The sequence below is a fragment of the Gymnoscopelus braueri genome, assembly GCF_963280865.1.
Source record: "Gymnoscopelus braueri genome assembly, chromosome: 6".
NCBI classification, from domain to species: Eukaryota; Metazoa; Chordata; class Actinopteri; order Myctophiformes; family Myctophidae; genus Gymnoscopelus; species Gymnoscopelus braueri.
Genome location: NC_137607.1, coordinates 13,911,404 through 13,930,249, shown reverse-complemented (window position 1 = coordinate 13,930,249; position 18,846 = coordinate 13,911,404). Strand labels below are relative to the sequence as shown.

Here is an 18,846-nt window from a genome sequence, read left to right as displayed (position 1 = left end):
ACACGTTCTCCCAGACATTCACTCCACACACACACACACACATCCAGGCAAAAACATGCTTTGCATCTCCTCTCACGTGCCGTGCCTCGTCCAATCCCCGCGGCCTTTCACCGGGTCGCCATGGATACGTGTCTAACAATCCATGGTAACGGAAGAGGGTGAGGCGGCACGAGTCTAGACTGAAGTGTGACTGTAGAGTGCTGCTGTCGGTGGAAATGGATTTTTTTTCCTCCAATGTATCCAATGTAGTTATTATCCAGTCACATTCTCCTGTTAATAGTTCACATTCGTTCAGTATTGATAAAATACACACTTACTGTAAACCAGTGGTGTAAAGTAACTAAGAACATTGCTACTTGTATTGCTACTTTTACTTTAAAATATCTTTTAAAAAATCGGAGTGCTTCCACCGCTACTCCCAGGTTAGGTGGGAACTAAAGGAAGTATCACTAAATGCAAATGCAATGATTTGGCAGCGACTGGTGTGTCCCTCTTTGTCCTTTACGATAAGACCCCAGAGCACCGTTTAACTGCACGTCACGTCACTCTCCATTTCACCCTCTGCCGAACACAGACATTCCCCTGACGCAGTCACACACGCACTCTCATGGATTAAACATCTTAGTTGCCACGTCGTGGCAAGATTAAAGAGTGTTAGAATGGGTCAAACCAGCAATAGAACAAGGCAAATATGCCTGCAACCTTCGGATTCCAAGACAGACGCCCTTCCTCCTGAGTAGGGGTAACGATTCTAACATTCTAACAGCGATACGATACGCATCCTAACACATGGTTGACGGTACGATACATGGACGGTATTGGTTCATTCATGGCGATACGATACGATTCAATGATTTAAAATCGATACAGTAACTATTTAGCAAAGAAATTAAAGTGGATAGTGCAGGTTTTTTAAGGGAAACGTTTATTATCATGGATATAAATGAGTAAACACAGTGATTCTCTGGCAAATACATGGACATTGTATTTGAACACATTATGGACAAACCCGCACCTTGACATGAACACAGAGATTACACACATTTATCCATAGACCAAGTGTAGCGATATGGAATGGAAAAGTAATTAAACCCCTCTATCTTTTTTCTTCTTATAATTGCTAAATACGACGCACAAGTACTTAGTATCGATGATTCGATACAATCGATTATTTGCATTACAAAATGAATCAATACAAAGTCAAATGATACGATATATATTGCTGCTTACATAATCAATACTGTATACTTCGATTGTTGAAATTAAAATCGATGCAGTTACTGACTGTATAGTTACACCCCTACTCCTCCTGAGCCACCCCGAGTAAACAGTAAAATATTTGCCTCTGAGCTGGAGTAGAAGTAAAAGGCACCTCCGAATTGTACTCGAGTACAGTACTTGAGTAAATGTACTTAGTTACTTTCCCCCCCCCATTGGTCTCGTAGACAAACCAGAGTGGTCTTACGTTGCATATTTCTCTGCGTTAACGACTGCTGAATCACTGAGTGGTGAAGGTCTCTCTACAATCTGTACATTGTATGTTTCACATACAGTAGGTCTCATTGTGTTTGAGGCCTGCTGACTGGCCTGCTCTCTGGCCGTGTGTTGTATCATCATAGCATAACGTAAGCCTTAAACAAATACCGCTGTACAAGGAAGCACATCACCGCTCATTCATCTGCACACAAAGACGTGACTGTGTGTGTGTGTGTGTGTGTGTGTGTGTGTCTCAGCCTCTAGTGCCTTATCATCACAGACTTTCTCTTTTAAGGGGCTTGAAGGGTACTGATACTAGTGTACATTATTCTCCTTGACCATCTCTGTTCCCATTTAACTCTTATCTTATCAGCCTTTAAGCACCATAGATCTTGGGATAGTCAGCAATCATTTTACGCACAAAGGGGAATTCTAGAAGTGATGGCAATTCCTTTTAAGGATGAATTTGTCACTGGCAGATATTTGCTCCAACATATTGATTTGCTCACATTGTGGTCGTACGTCCTCTTCAGTGTGCAAATAACACAGGTTTCACTCTTGTCTGATGTCACTCTCAAAGTCCACCGGTACGCCGCAAACCCCCCCCCAGCGTGTTAATTTAACATCTCGTACGGGTCCATTTTTAATTTGCTCTGGAAAAAACAACTAAAACTACACAGGCCAGACTGTTTGAAACACCGGGCGTCGTGGGAGGTTGATGACTTTTTGTGTTCTTAGAGAGCAGCTGGAGACCACATTGTGATCTAATTAAATGTTGTGACATGTGATGTGATTCTGAACGCTGCACAGCAAACCTCCCCAGTGTTCAATTCCTCACATGTAGCACATTTTTGAATATATATATATATATATATATATATATATACGCTTTAAAACGATTTTTTTAAATCTCCGATCTGTGCTTCTGGGGGGTCCCTGGAACAACATATTTTGAGATGGGGGTCCGCGGCCAAATACATATCATTTTGGGGGTTCCTTGACATGGAAAAGTTGGAGCACCACTGATATAGCAACATACTGTTAGGATTTAGAAAACATTTTTTTAGATATGTATTTGGCCGCGTACCCCCATCTCAAAATGTTTTGTTCCAGGGACCCCCCCCCCCCCCCCCCCAGAAACAAAGATTTGAGTTACAAATGTTCGCTTTAAAAATATATATATTCAACGATTTGCACTCATTTAAAAACATAACAGCAGATCTACAAGCTCATAGCGCGGCACTCGGTGCCGCGCTATGAGCTTGTAGATCTGCTATTTTTTGAATAGAAATCTTAAAATGACACAGATGTGTTCCCGGATTGAATGGGGTTAACCAATCTGTATAGTATCATAATACACTATAACTAGTACATGTGAAGTGGTTGGAGGTTGGTCTACCTGCTCTTCCATTGAGACATTTTGGTCCTGGTGTCTGCTAGGACACCTACTGGTTGACGTTAGTACTGCCTGGAGCTCATAAGCCCAACATCTCCCCTGTCTAAGCAAGGGTTGCCTCTTGGTTCCAGGTTCCTAAAAGTCACTGATCGTAGCTTTAATCCATGTTATTTGGGGAGTGTGACTTCAGTAAGACAAGACAATCTGAACGATGTATTGCGTAACCAAGGAAGTCGAGAGAGAAAATGTGACATCGAGATTTATCAAATATTGTCCATAGAGAAGTGGTTGAGAAGTAGCTCTGCCTGAACGTCATAAGCGCAATTTATCCTTTTGGATAAAGCGAGGATTGTGGAAGAATTGTGGTAGCGGATGATGATGATGAGTGGTAGAAATACTGTCGCTCACGTTGGGAGGGACAGGGTTTGAATCCTGGGTTTGGACATGAAAACATATTCTTTTTTTACCCTTTATTTATCCAGGAGATGTTCGCTGAGAAATGCTCTTCCTCGGCAACGCCCTGCTTCACACACACACACACACACACACACACACACACACACACACACACACACACACACACACACACACACACATTAACCCATTTAGACCTGGAACGCATCTGTGTCACTTTAGGTTTCTTTGGCTATTCAAAAATAGCAGATATACAAGCTCATAGCACGGCACCGAGTGCCGCGCTATGAGCTTGTAGATCTGCTATTTTTGAAAAATCGTAAAAGAATGTTTTATATTTTTTTCAAAAATCGGTTAGGATTTAGAAAACATTCTAAGAATCGCCTCAGGTCTTAATGGGTTAAACCTGACATGGTTTAGGTTATCTGGGGCGGCAGTGGCTCAGGGGTAGAGCGGCCGGTAGAGCGGTCGGATGGCAACCGCAAGGTTCCCAGTTCGATCCCGGGCTCCCCCAGACTTAGTGTCGAAGTGTCCTTGAGCAAGACGCTGAACCCCTAATTGCTCCCGATGAACAGGTTGGTGCCTTGCATGGTTTCCTCCGCCATCGCTGTATGAATGTGTGTTGAATATAATGCACAATCTATGTAAAGCGCTTTTGGATAAAAGCGCTATATAATGCACCATTTACCATTTGTCTCAGAGACACAGGCATGTTGTGTTGTTCCTTTAATGCGGCCCCCTGGGCTCCTACAGTATGTTGTTCCTATGTGGCCCCTGGGCTCCCATACTGTAGACCTGTGTTGCTCAACCTGGTCTTTTGGCCAGTGAACTAAGAGCATCTCAAATAGCATCTGTAGCCTTTCATTTTCTCCAGGCCACAATAACAGGCCTAGTGTCTGAATTACAACGCAGCGTGGCAGCCAGTCAACGTTGCCATGTCTGCTTCTTATAAGTGGGGCTGTGGGGCTTGTTTTTCTGTAAAGTCGCTTGTAAATATTGGTAGTTGCTTGCTTCCTAAATGTTGTCTAAACCAGTGTTTCTTCCAAGTAACATGCTTGATTTGAAAGACCGAAAGATTTTTCTTTTTGTAAATTGCTCAAACATTTAAACTTTTTTTTAAATGTTTAAAAAGATATTTCAACTTTTTTTCTCCAAGATTTTTTGAAAATAACGAGCTTGTAGATCGTTTATTTTCAAATAGCTGATGTGGTTCAACTGATTTTGATGCTATTTTAAAGGGATAGTTCACCCCCAAAATGTTTCTATCGATTAGTCACCCCATGGAGACTTGAATTCATGGATATTTTTTTTGTTTTTGTCGCATTCCTAAGACAATAGTTTGATGACCAGTGGACCGGTAGGCAGCGGTTCCGGGAGGAGATACAAAGGAGACTCTTTGTGTCTCCTACCTGAACCGCTGTCGGTCATCAAATTATTGGTTTAGGAATGTGACAAAAACAAACAAAAAAAATATCCATGAATTGACTAATCGATAGAAAAAAAGTCATTTTGGTGGGTGAACTATCCCTTTAAGTCCCACACCTTGTGTGTGTGTGTGTGTGTGTGTGTGTGTGTGATCATGCAGCCTAGTCGCTTCTTTTGTCCTCGTTTCCATAGACCCGTCCGCTTGTTTCTCTCACAAGGTCTGGCAGCCCTGCAGCCAGTGGCTCTGTGCTAGAACCTCAAGTGTTCGGCGGTCTGTGCCAACCCAACCTCTTCTCCCTTCACTTCTAATCTGACCGTCTGTCTGCACGTCACATGTAAACAGTTGTTGGAGTGTGTAAACCTGCAGCATTCCTGCCTGCCTGGAGCCCATAATATCTCCTCTAGGATATAATATGTCACTGAGTCATGTGGAGAAAATTCAATATCCGAGATATCAGATATTCTTGTTTCCAGCGTCATCCTTTTGAGGGTGAAAATAGTTTCTCTCTCTCTCTCTCTCTCTCTCTCTCTCTCTCTCTCTCTCTCTCTCTCTCTCTCTCTCTCTCTCTCTCTCTCTCACTCTCTCTCTCTGTTGCTTTCCCTTTAAAAGCTGCAATCCGTAACTTATTTTAACGAATAAAATGCTATTTTAACCAATATCTCCCCTACTGTTCCATCGAGACATTTAGGTAATTTAGCCCCAATATCTCTCCCTGGCTAAGTAAGCAGGGATTAGTTCTTGGTTGAGCGGTAGATTTTGTGAATTCCAGGTATAGGACATAGTACCTAATGTCTAGTTACTGATTGTAGCTTTAATCCGTCTTATTTGGGAGTGTGATTTCAGTAAGGCAAGACATCTGAAGGATTGCATCACTAAGGAAGTTGAGAGAAAATGTGACATGGAGATATATCAAATATTGTCTTTTTGGTCCATAAATATTGTGATATGGTTTAAATCCTATATACCTCATTGACTGGAGTCCCCCAGGGGTCTAAACCAGGCCCCCCTCTCATCCTGCCCTGTTTCCTGTATCCGTTGTGGAGTGGTTGGTGTTTCTCTGATAGTTACCTGTGTGTGTGTGTGTGTGTGCGTGTGTGTGTGTGTGTGTGTGTGGACCTAAAACGCATTCCTTCACACACCAACGGCTCCTCCTGTCAGAAGGTTGAACTTGAACCAAGGATCATATAAACAAGGATAGGACAGATGTTGTGCCAGTTTGCCATAGCCTTCACTGGGAGGCAAGCTGCAGCCGGAAGATCAGAGAAGCATGTCTGTCTGACTGCCTGTATCATTTTGTTGATGAGTTACCAAAAACAACTATTTTCGGAGCGCGACACCCACACGCAGCCACGCATAAAATGCCTTAGTTCTACTGGACCTCTTGTACACTACTAGTCCCTCCCTAACATTTACGTCTAGTTTTTGTTTGTTGATGAAATTGTCAGTATATTTAGTCGTAGTTTTAGTCATCATAGCTTAAGTTATTATTATTATATATATTTTTTTTATTATTACGTCAGTGAAAAAAGGCAGTCGACGTAAATCTTTCGTCATAGTTTTTTTAGTGAACACAATTAACACTGGTCAGCTGGCATTGACTTCAATTCATTTCTTCAATCTTCCGGCTCCGGTTTTGCCTCCCAGTGCCATGACCAGATGTCTTGACATGATGATGACATCACTGTCCTATCCTTCTGTATACTCTTCTGTATACTCCTTGACTCCTAATATACTTCCTTGACTCTCAGGAGGAAGCAGCCAGTAGAACCTGCTCCCGTCTACAGGTGTGGTTCTCTTTACAGAAGGAGGGGCCAGGCAGAGGCAGGCTGCCTGTGTGTGTCGGGGCTTTAACCGTGTCATCATCAGGTGTCATTTCTGTCGTTTTATTTTGCATGCGGCAAATTAATTTCCAAACCTTCCGGATGAGGTCACGATCAGAGCGCTTCCTGTTCGTTACAGAAAGGTGTGGTCGCACCGTGGGAAGAAAACATCAGCCCTCGTCTACGCTTACGAGAGGCGGACCAAAGTACTCAACCCCCCGGGTACTTTTGAGTCAAAGTAGAGAGATACTCCTGGTCAAATATTACTCCACTAAAAGTGAAGGTTGCTCAGTCAAATGTGTACTTTAGTTAAAGTACTGGAGTACTTGCTTTTAAAATTCAAAAATGTTAAACATTTATTTTTACAAGTGGTTAATGCATAATGTATTAGTGTACGTTTGGTGGAGTCAAACGTACAATATTTGCGTTTGAAATGTAGTGCAGTGAAAGTCAGAAGCTTCCGAATAACCCAAAGTAAAGTACAGATACTCAAGTAAATATACTCGGTTCCAGGTCCCTCTCCACCCGTCGTGCCTTTTTAACCCATTAAGACCTGGAACTGTGTCATTTTTTGATTTGAGCTAAAAATCATTGTTTTACACTTTGGGCTATTCAAAAATAGCAGATATACAAGCTCATAGCGCGGCACCGAGTGCCGCGCTACGAGCTTGTAGATCTGCTATTTTTGAAAAATCGTGAAAATGTGAGCAAATCTTTGAATATATATATTTTTAAAGCATTTTTTTTTAACTCAAATCTTTGCTTCTGGGGGTCCCTGGAACAAAATATTTTGATGGGGGTCCGCGGCCAAATACATATAATTTTGGGGGTCCTTGACATGAAAAAGATTGAGCACCACTGATATAGAAACATACGTTTTTCAGAATACTGTTGAGATTTAGGAGACATGTAGAATCGGCTTCAGGTCTCAATGGGTTAAAGAGTTGTTTGACAGCCAGAACAGCCTGGGTCGCCTCATTAACGGATAAAGTGTCGACACACATGCCTCAACACAGCCTTGACTGTATGCACACCGTGTGTGCACGTACTGTACGCACGCACGGCGTGGTGACACACTATCCGGGCGGAACTCCAAGCGGATACTTTTGACAATTGGAATTTTCGCTTATCTGGCTTCACCTGTCTCTCAGTTTAGACCCGTCATGACATCATGATGAAACGAACGTTAAAGCATTAAAGCTGAGCCAAATAAAACCTCTCAGTGCTGACATTAGTTTGTCTCTGCTTTAGCTCGTAGTGGTTTAGCCTAAATGTCAGCCTCGCTGACTGGGCAGCCAGAGAGCTTTAAAGGTAGTGTAAGTGCTATTTTTGGGGGGGTTTTGTTCAAAGGTTAAAGGGATAGTTCACCCAAAAAATTACTTATTTTATATCGATTACTCACCCCATCGATTACTCAGTGTACCCATCGACGAGCAGTGATTTCCAGTAGGAGACACAAAGGAGACTCTTTGTGTCTCCTACCGGAACCCACTGCTTGAATATATTTTTTAAAGTGAACATTTTTAACTCAAATCTTTGCTTCTGGGGGGGTCCCTGGAACGAAATATTTTGAGATGGGGGTCCGCGGCCAAATACATATCTAAAAATGTTTTCTAAATCCTAACAGTATGTTGCTATATCAGTGGTGCTCCGACTTTTCTATGTCAAGGACCCCCAAAATGATATGTATTTGGCCGTGGACCCCCATCTCAAAATATGTTGTTCCAGGGACCCCCAGAAGCACAGATCGGAGTTAATAATGTTCGCTTTAAAACATATATTCAAAAGATTTGCACAAATTTTCCACGATAAAAAAAAAAAAGCAGATATACAAGCTCATAGCGCGGAACTCGGTGTCGCGCTACGAGCTTGTAGATCTGCTATTTTTGAATAGCCAAAGAAATCTTAAAATGACACAGATGCTTTCCCGGTGGATTAACCATGGCAGTCAGATATCCCAAATAAACATTGGAATAGAATGGTAGAGCGTAGATACATGTGCTTTTGTACCGTCAGAATGTAAACTGGCCTGTGTGTGACTCTAAGCAGTTAGATTAGATTCTTCTATTACGCATCGGATTACATCTTGTATTTCTTAACCTCGTTCAACCTGCCGTGCCAATTTTGGGCATGATGCCATTTGGCAGACATTTTTGAAAAATAGCAGATCTACAAGCTCATGACACGTCACAATGTGACACATTGAGAGCTTGTAGATCTGCTTCTTTTGCTATTTAAGTGGTTAAAGGCTATGGCGTTGACTGGTGGCATCTTATTCAATAGCAGAATTAATAACTAGACTTTAAACTATAAAGTTGCTGATTGTTGGATTTTTGTTTCCCCCTCCTGGCTTAGTTACAGAATGACCTCAATCAGTAATGTCTTAGATCATTATTTTATCTGAATGAACATTAGGCTGTCTGTGATAGACCATGACTAATATCTTATTACTATTGTTTCCTTCATTTATATGAGCCTACCGTTCACATTGTGAATATTGTGAATGAACTACTGTGCAGTGGTGGAAAAAGTACTCAAATGTTTTACTTAAGTAAAAGTATCAATACTGCAATATAGAAATACTCTGTTACATGTAAAAGTCCGGAATTCAAAATTTACTTGAATAAAAGTACAAAAGTATTGGCATCAGTATGTACTTAAAGTACCAAAAGTAAAAGTACTCATTATGCAGAATGTCACATTTCAAGTTTTCAAATGTATAAAACTCTCATCCCATCCCATTGTCCCATTGTGAGCTTGTAGATCGGCTATTTTCAAATGGTCGAAATGGAGATAGGGCTGAAGTGGTTAATGTATGTTTTGTAATAATAATCAAAATCTACAAAGTAACTAGTAACTTAAGTTTTCAAATAAATGTAGTGGAGTAAAAGTACAATATTTGGATCTGAGATGTAGTGGAGTAGAAGTAAAAGTATTGGAAATTGGAAATAGTCAAGTAAAGTACATATACCTCAAAATTGTACTTAAGTACAGTACTTAAGTAAAGTACTTTTTCCACCACTGCTATGTGTGTGTATGTTTGTATTCATGCAGGTTCTGAACAGAATCCAATTATAGCTGCAAAAGATTAGCGGTCTAACGTATAGCATGGGCCTCGGGAGGCAGCAGAATATAGTATATATATCTATATATATCATCTATTCATTCGTTCTAAGACAAATATCTATGTATTATATGGTGACACACACACACTAAGCCGTGGAGTCCTGCTGTACAGAGAACTCTACTGAGTGAAGTGTAGTTTAATTGATTTCAAAGTGGTCCAGTCCTATACTTAAGCTACACCCCCTGCTGTGTTGCTGTTTTGGTTTGTTCCGTTGCTAACGTGAGTCGACAGAAATGGTTGGAGTGCATTTAAATTGGTGCTGTTTTTTAGTTTTTCTATTTTATTGTGTACATTCCCCCCCCCCCCCCCTCGAAGCAAAGATTTGAGTTTTGAAATTTGCTTTAAAAAATATATATATATTCAAAGATATGCACAAATATTCCACGATTTTTCAAAAGAAATGCAGATCTACAAGCTCATAGCGCGGCACTCGGTGCCACGCTATGAGCTTGTAGATCTGGTTATAGCTCAAATCTAAAATGACACAGATGCGTTCCCAGTCTTAATGGGTTAATATAACAACAGAACATGGATGCCAGTGAATTATTGATGATGTGGCATCATGGTGGTGTGTGAGTGTGTTGCTTCTCAGTGACCACATTCAACAGGTATGTGCAAATTTGAACTTCACGGAGATGTGAAAGCCTTGATTAATGCTTGTATAACATACAGGTTACTGTACAACTAGGCCAGTGGTTCGCAAAGTGGGGTCTGGGGACCCTCAGAGTTCGTTGAGGTGTGTTCCAATTAATAGGACCCTTACAGGTCTGTAACTCTAAAGGCGGTTACACACCGGCGAATATGCGAATATACGCAACATTCGGACTCGTTCCGAATAATTAAAAGACGCTTTTTTCGCTCCGCGAAACTGGTGTGGAAGCTTGCATTGACTTTATAAGGTTTTTAAAAAAAACGTATTATTTGCATGAAAAAAATCGCCCCGGTGTGTAAGGACCTTGAGAGTGTACAAATGTAACCAAATGGATCCGTTTAAGGGTCCATTTGGTTCCATTTGTACACTCTCAGAGTTACGGGGGGGTCCTTGAAATGAAAACGTAACGAGACCCACTGAACTCGTCAATTCCTGTATTCCCACCGTCCATCCGGGCTATGGGAACCGCTACCGTGTCCTACAGATCCCATAGTCTGTGGTGAAAATTCTAATAAGCAGCTTAAATTGAAAGAATAAGAAGTAAAGAATGGTCTTCCTCACAAGGATCATTGTCCATGTGCAAAGTTCAGATAAATTGGTCAACCCACTGAGGAGAAGAAAATTGTGAGCTTGTAGATCAGCTATTTTCACTACTTTTTGCGCGACACTGTCATCAGTCAGTGTAAAATAGGGCATTAAAGGGATAGTTCACCCCCATTACTTTTTTTCTATCGATTAGTCACCACATTGAGACTTGAATTCATGGATATTGTTTAGTTTTTGTCTCATTCCTAAGCCAATTATTTGATGACCGGCAGCGGTTCCGGTAGGAGACACAAAGAGTCTGCTTTGTGTCTCCTACCGGAACCTCTGCCTACCGGTCCGATGATCATCAAATTATTGGCTTAGGAATGTGACAAAAACAAAAAATATCCATGAACTCAAGTCTCCATGGGGTAACTAATCGATTGAAATTTTGGGGTGAACTATCCCTTTAATTTATGGAAAAAAAAACATAAAAAGATGAAATATGGAGATTCAATGTTTCTGCCCCGACAGCGAATGATATGCTCTTGTCCTCAGTTAACATGTGACATCATCAGACGGGGGGGGGGGGGGGGGGGTCATGCAGCGCTCTCCAGGGGGCATCCAGTACAGTACGGACCCCCCAGGGCGTGTTAATCGGAGCGTGTCGTGGCTGGAATTTATAACCACTAATGACAAACTGCTTCAGGATTGTTTGGCAGCTCCTTCTCTCCGCTGCTTCAATACACCGTGGCGGGGGGTGTGGGGGGTGAAGGGGGTGTGTGGGGGGTGTGTGGGGGGTGAGGGGGGTGTGTGGGGGGGTACACGGTCCATAATGCTCTTTGTAGAGCGAATCAAGTCTTCATTGATTGAATTCAAATCCGACCCCCGTCTTGGTCTTGGCCCTTGGTTTTTCCCGGTCTCTAAAAACTATCAGAAATAAAGCATAACGTGATGGAAATAAATCTTAATCTTACCGATGAAAAGCTGCCGTCCATCACTTATTGTACTGAATGAAACATTGTTTTGAGCATAAAACATTATTTTGAGCAAGAGTAGATAGAGTATGTTAACCCATTCAATCCGGGAACTCATCTGTGTCATTTTAGATGTCTTTGGCTATTCAGAAATAGCAGATCTACAAGCTCATAGCGCGGCACTGAGTGCTTTTTTTTTTTTTTTAAGTCAACATTTTCTCAACTCAAACTCAAATCTTTGCTTCTGGGGGGTCCCTGGAACAACATATTTTCAGATGGGGGTCCGCGGCCAATTACATATCATTTTGGGGGGTCCTTGACATGAAAAGGTTTGAGAACCACTAATATAACAACATAAGAAAAAAAATAAACTGTTAGGATTTAGAAGACATTTGCTTGTAGATCTGCTACTTGTTTTGAATAGCCAAAGAAATCTTAAAATGACACAGATGTGTTCCCGGATTGAATGGGTTAAATGATCCATAGAGGGGACCCGGGTTTGAATCCTGGGTTATGACATGAAAGTTGCCAATCAGTCAATCGGTGAATATTTATATTGTCACTTATGATCATTTCTTTACCTATACATGACGTGCCTAAAACAGGGTGAAAGCGGTTTTAACACAGTGGTTCTCTACCTTTTCTGGGCCCACTTGAAAATCTGGTGTTTGCGGCCCACCCGGCTGCCGTGTTAAGTGGTCAGATGGGTGGGCCGCATGCATCTTCAGAGCATGTTTATCACAAAAATACCATGAGATTCTTTTTTTTTTTAAAGTATTTTTTTAAAAGTATTTATTTAATTTGTTTTTAAGTATTAATGATATTTGATCATTAAAATCAAAACTTTTTGCCAAATATCTGGGAGCCCACTTGCAATTTGTGATGGGTCGTTCATGGTCGATTCGTTCATAAGAACTAGTTCTTTGCCGTGAACGCAAACGAACCCGTTCACTTCCTGAACACACACACACACACACACACACACACACACACACACACACACACACACAGGACGGACGGGCCGTTCCTCCCGCAACAGACAGACCATCAGACGCGAACTGCCTATTCCCATATTGTTGAATTAAGGGGGCGGGGCTGGCGGGGCTGGGACTGGAGAGAGTCAGCGCACTGAAGTCAAGGCACAGACTACTGTGTTGTTGACGGACAACGGATGCACGCTTATGAGAAACAACAACAATAAAACCTGGCAAAACAGTTGTGTGCATTAGCGCAAGATGAGGATAAAGGAAACATTCAGTCTAAATGTCCTTGCTAATTCTCGCCTACTACAACTACTTTTGTATTTGAAACATTAAATATCTCTAAATATTATAAACTTTCAGGACAGCCAAAGTACAAATATCATTTATGAAAAGGCTACATAATAGGCTACAGTGAAGTCGGGCTGAATAATGACTTCACTGATATTTGTACTTAGGCTGTCCTGAAAGTTTATAATATTTAGAGAAATTTAAAGTTTCTAATACAAAAGTAGTAGTAGTAGGCGAGAATTAGCAAGCTGGATGCATTTAGACTGAATGTTTCCTTTATCCTCATCTTGCGCTAATGCACGCAACTGTTTTGTCATGTTTTATTTGTGTTGTTTCTCATAAGCGTGCATCCGTTGTCCGTCAACAACACAGTAGTCTGTGCCTTGACTTCAGTGCGCTGACTCTCTCCCAGCCCCGCCAGCCCCGCCCCTTTGCTTCAACAATATGGGAATAGGCAGTTCGCCCATCAGACAGACAGACAGCTGTGCAGTAGAGTTTTTCACTATACAATAGGTCATGCATGCGTATTGCTATTGAATTGAAATAAAGGTAGCCTACTGTTGTTGCTGGACAAAAGACAGATAGTGTTAGCACCACATTTAAGTATCAAAAGAAATACATATGCATGGTCCTAGACAAAGGACAGATAGGTACTGGTCAATTAACACGTTTTAGTTTGAATAGAAGATGCAAATCAATAGAATGCTACAGCTACTATTCATGAACTACATGAAGTTAAACACATGGTTGGAAATTGATAGTCATGTGAGTGTACTGACTTCTGCTGCTTTGTATAAAGTATTGCATATGTGGAAATAATTATCGACTAATAAACATACATAACTTTACATGTTATATTGTAGTTATTTATTACCTCTACACATTATAATATTACAAAGAAGATTGTGCTGTGTTTCTGTGCAGACAGTGCAGTCATGTCAGTGGGATCAGATGCACACAGTTGCGAATCATTTGAACGGATCATTGCCATGAACGAAATCGTTCGAAGACGTGACTCATTATAACAGACGATGTCTAACAGCATCTCCTCCTCCCAGGCTACTTGGAGGTGAGAGCCTGTCATTCTGATGTGGTTTCAGCCGTTCAACCTCTACACAAAAGCCTACCAGGTGTTTAGGGGTGGAGGGGGGGGGGGTGGAGGCAGCCAGGGGGGCTTGACAGTCGGTATGCCACTCAGCTCAGGAATGTCATGCTTCACCTCTCTCACCCCCCTGTCATGACTGGACACATTGTGGGGGTCCGGCTCAAGACTTCCCTTTGTGAGAGAGTAGCCTGTCTGTCGGCTAGCCAGAGGTGGAAAGACACTATAAGTACATTTACCGTATTCGGGTACCACCAGTACTTAAAGGGATAGTTCACCCCCAAATTGACTTTTTTTCTATCGATTAGTCACAAAGGAGTCTCCTAACGGAACCGCTGCCGGTCATCAAATTATTGGCTTAGGAATGCGACAAAAACAAAAACAATATCCATGAATTCAAGTCTCCATGGGGTGACTAATCGATAGGAAAAAAAGTAATTGTTTGGGTGAACTATCCCTTTAAGTACAATTTTGAGGTACTTTTACTTTACTTGAGTAAGTCTATCTTTTTTTTTTTGCAATACTTTATACTTTTACTCCACTACACCTCAGAGGCAAATATTGTACTTTTCACTCCACTACAATTGTTTGAAAACCTTACTATGCAGATTTAGATTATTAATATAAATCATGCATTAACCTATGTAATACTTTTTGTGGACGAGGTTTGACAAATTTGAGTGCTTTTTCTTTGGTGATGTAAGTGTATAGACCAATTATTTTTGTAACATTGAGACTGGACGCACAGGTGATTGTTTCATGCAATCAATTCTCAACATATTGTTTCGGGGTGCGCTGGTTTCAGTTCATTCAACCTCCTCTTGTGTGTTGGCTAGTGAGGCGCGTCCTAGTGAGACATGACAGAATGGGTTTCATTTGATGCCGGCCTGCGCGCGCATACTGGTTCTTATCAGTGTGATGTCGTCTGTTAAGGGGTCTATTGTACCTTTACTCACGTAAAATATTTAATATGACACTTTTACTTGTAGCTGCCTTGGAGTATTTCTGCATTGAGGTATCACTACTTTTACTTAAGTTAAAATTGGTAGTACGTCTTCCACCACTGTACTGAGGAGTTGCAGCAGCGCACTACAGTATCAGGCAGGTTGTTGCACTACGTGTTGTTGCCGGACGAAAGACATCCAATGGTCAGCTTCACACCTCTCCCCCCAGTCTGGCCATGTCCCCCCTGCTCTGAAAACTACCATCATGGATCCGGAAGTCCTCGCCAACTACTGAGGCCCATATCAAACCTCCCTTTCCTATCAAAAGTCCTGGAAAAAGTTGTAGCTGTACAGCTTCAGAACCACCTCCACATCAACAATCCCGCAGAGACATTCCAGTCTGGTGTCCGCACAGCCCATAGCTCAGAAACAGCTCTGGTTTGATGGTAGCTGATGCCGGCTCCCCCATGGCAGTTCCTACCCTCATGCCTAAATGTAAATGTTTTTTAGACTTTTAGCTATTTAGCCACATTAGTGAGAGTGCAGGGCTACAAAGATAGAAATGTTTGGTTCAAGTGGTCCAGGGGGGGCGCTATAGCAGGGCTATAGTAGACTCTTTTAGTGTCTTGTTAATGTCAAAGCCTTGTAGAATATAACATGTCTTGTTACAAGCCTGTTCAGGCCTTTTTGCAAGGCCTGAACAAAGATACGTTAGTTCCTGGAGCACACGGTCAATTTGGCAATTTCTTAATGGTGCAAAATAAGCTGGACTAACATTGACTCTGCTGAAGACACCTGTTGTCCAAACCTTAGTCTAGCTTTTTTTGCACCATTAAAAAAATTGCTAAATTGACCGTGTGCTCCGGAACTATTTTCTTTCTGTTCAGAATGCACAGTTCCATTTATGTGACACTGGTGAGGTTTGTGAGCTGAGGTGCATCTATTCCCTCTCTTTATGGTTCATGTTTGTTGTTAACCAGGTACCAGGTTCAGTGCTAACAGCAACGCACTAGCCATTACAGCAACCAATTCTTCCTTCAAACTAATACTGACAAAGAATTAAGAATGAATCATTTTAATCTGTCTTTACATTACATTACATTACAGTCATTTAGCAGACGCTTTTATCCAAAGCGACTTACAATAAGTGTATTCAACATAGGTAGGGAACGAAAACTACTAATCACCAGAAGTCTTTAGTGCATTTTCTGCAAAAACAAGCAACCAAGAGTATACCTAGCGCTAAGGTAAAAGTGCAATATATCAGCTACCTATTTCCTTAAACAGATGAGACAAAATAGCTAAATCAAATGAGCATGAGCTAAAACAAATAAGTGTATCGACTAAACAAGATCCAATAAACAATCCAATAATCCAATAAACAATACAGCAACAGAAAACAAGCGTTCGTACAACTAGTTAACAACAAGTAGGTCAGGCAGAGAGGAAGGGTAGTGTTTCCTGAAGAGGTGAGTTTTCAGCCTGCGGCGAAATATGGGCAGTGACTCTGCTGTCCTAACATCAGTGGGAAGTTCATTCCACCACTGTGGGGCCAGAACAGAAAAGAGTCGTGACCGTGTGGATCGGCCAGAAGGACCCTTGAGTGACGAGGCAATCAGTCGCCCCGAGGTGGCAGACCGAAGTGGTCGGGCAGGGGTGTAGGCATCGACCATAGCCCGGAGGTAGGAAGGAGCTGTTCCTTTCACTGCCCTATAGGCTAGCACCAGGGTTTTGAACTGGATGCGAGCCGCTACGGGGAGCCAGTGTAGAGAGCGGAGAAGGATGGTTGTGTGGGAGAACTTGGGGCGGTTGAACACCAGACGAGCCGCAGCTTTCTGAACAAGCTCCAGAGGTTTGATGGCAGATGCCGGAGCACCAGCAAGGAGGGAGTTGCAGTAGTCCAGGCGGGAGATGACGAGAGCCTGGATGAGCACCTGGGCTGCCTTCTCCGTGAGGAAGGGGCGAATCCTCCTGATGTTGTAGAGCAGGAATCTGCAGGACCTCGTCACTGATGTGATGTTTGCCGAGAACGTCAGTTGATCGTCCAGGGTCACACCCAGATTCTTCGCAGTCCGAGTTGAGGTCACCACAGCATTATCAATGGTGATGGCCATGTCTCGGTGCGGACAGCCCTTCCCCGGGAGGAACATCAGCTCGGTCTTGTCCAGGTTGAGCTTCAGGTGGTTTGTCGACATCCACTCCGAGATGTCAGCCAGACAAGCAGCAATGCGTGTCTCCACCTGGGTATCAGAGGGGGGGAATGAGAGGATTAGCTGGGTGTCATCGGCATAGCAGTGGTAGGAAAAGCCATGGGAGTGGATGACAGCACCCAGAGATGTAGTGTAGAGAGAGAAAAGAAGAGGACCCAGAACCGAGCCTTGGGGAACCCCAGTTGTGAGCCTGTGTGGTTCGGACACAGACCCTCTCAGCATCACCTGGTAGGAGCGACCCGTCAGGTAGGATGCAAACAGGGAGAGTGCAGAGCCTGAGACACCCATCCCCTCGAGGGTGGAGAGGAGGATCTGATGGTTCACCGTGTCGAACGCTGCAGACAGGTCCAGGAGTAGGAGTCCAGGTCCAGGAGTGAATGTCTTGCTATGAGATATTATCCCTGTATAGACCCACAACTTGAAGCTTTGATGCACAAAGGTTCTGAGGATGCTCATGCTACAGTATAGCCCCATCTAACATGTCATTTAAATGCTCTGCTTTGTACTTTAATTTGGTCCATTTTTGTGTCATTCTTCGCCTCGACTGCTCATAAAATTCTTCCCTTCACTTTCTAAAATCCAAATGCAGGTTCAATGTGGCGTTCTGTTGTCTGCAAACGAAAGGTTGCAAACTGTACATTTTTCTCACGTTCTGGACCGAAGCAAAAAAGCCACATTATCTGTCATTAAGAAAATGCATTTGTTGATGAAATACCTTGAAAGCAACTCGTGGCCTGTTGGTGGCTTGGCTCACAATAGATCATTGTGATATTTTAATGGCCTCCCATCAACTCCAGGCCCAAACAACTGTTCAGTAATCTTCTTGCCTGTCACCAGACCACTTGTTTGGATGCCAGAGGAGGTTTTAATAATAAAAGAAATCTAATGGGTCACTCAGGCCACAAGCTATAAGACTGATTTCACCCCTGCAGTTTTCAAAGCTATTATTTAAAGTATTTTGTGCCATGGAGCTCCATACAAGATTTATGTTGTTAAAATGTTTTAAATATATTCAAACATTTTTTAAATGGCCGATCTACAGTACACGCTCTCGATGCAACGCATTGTGAGTTTGTATGTCAAGTCTTGTATTTTAAAACAAAATGCCAGATGCCAGAGGGTTAAGGTGGTTAAACTGATTTTGATGCTATAGCTAGTTTTGCTGGGGACCACCTGGAACCCCCTCAAGGACACCCATGGGGGTCCCCGGACCCCACTTTAAGAATCACTGGTTAACTTAAAACCATGTGTGTAGGATCTAACCATTAAAACCATTCAGGATAGTCCGTGTACTTCCAGGTGGGACATGGTTGATGTAAATACCTGATGTAAACATTTAAGCCCCTCTTATACTTAGTTGCACACCGGTGTCACGCACCACAAATATCTATAAGCTGACGAGCTTGTAGATCAGCTATTTTCGGCGTGTGACACGGGTGTCACATCTAAGTATAAAGTATAAGCAAGTTTAATCTCTGTGTTTCCTCTACCGGGTTTCCTCTACCA

General features: G+C 42.3%; 1 protein-coding gene across 4 annotated transcripts in view; it reads left to right on the top strand.

The window, feature by feature from the left end:
• The window catches only part of shroom2a (shroom family member 2a), a 93,489-nt gene that overhangs the window by 35,272 nt on the left and 39,371 nt on the right, over nt 1–18,846 (top strand). The window lies entirely within an intron of this gene.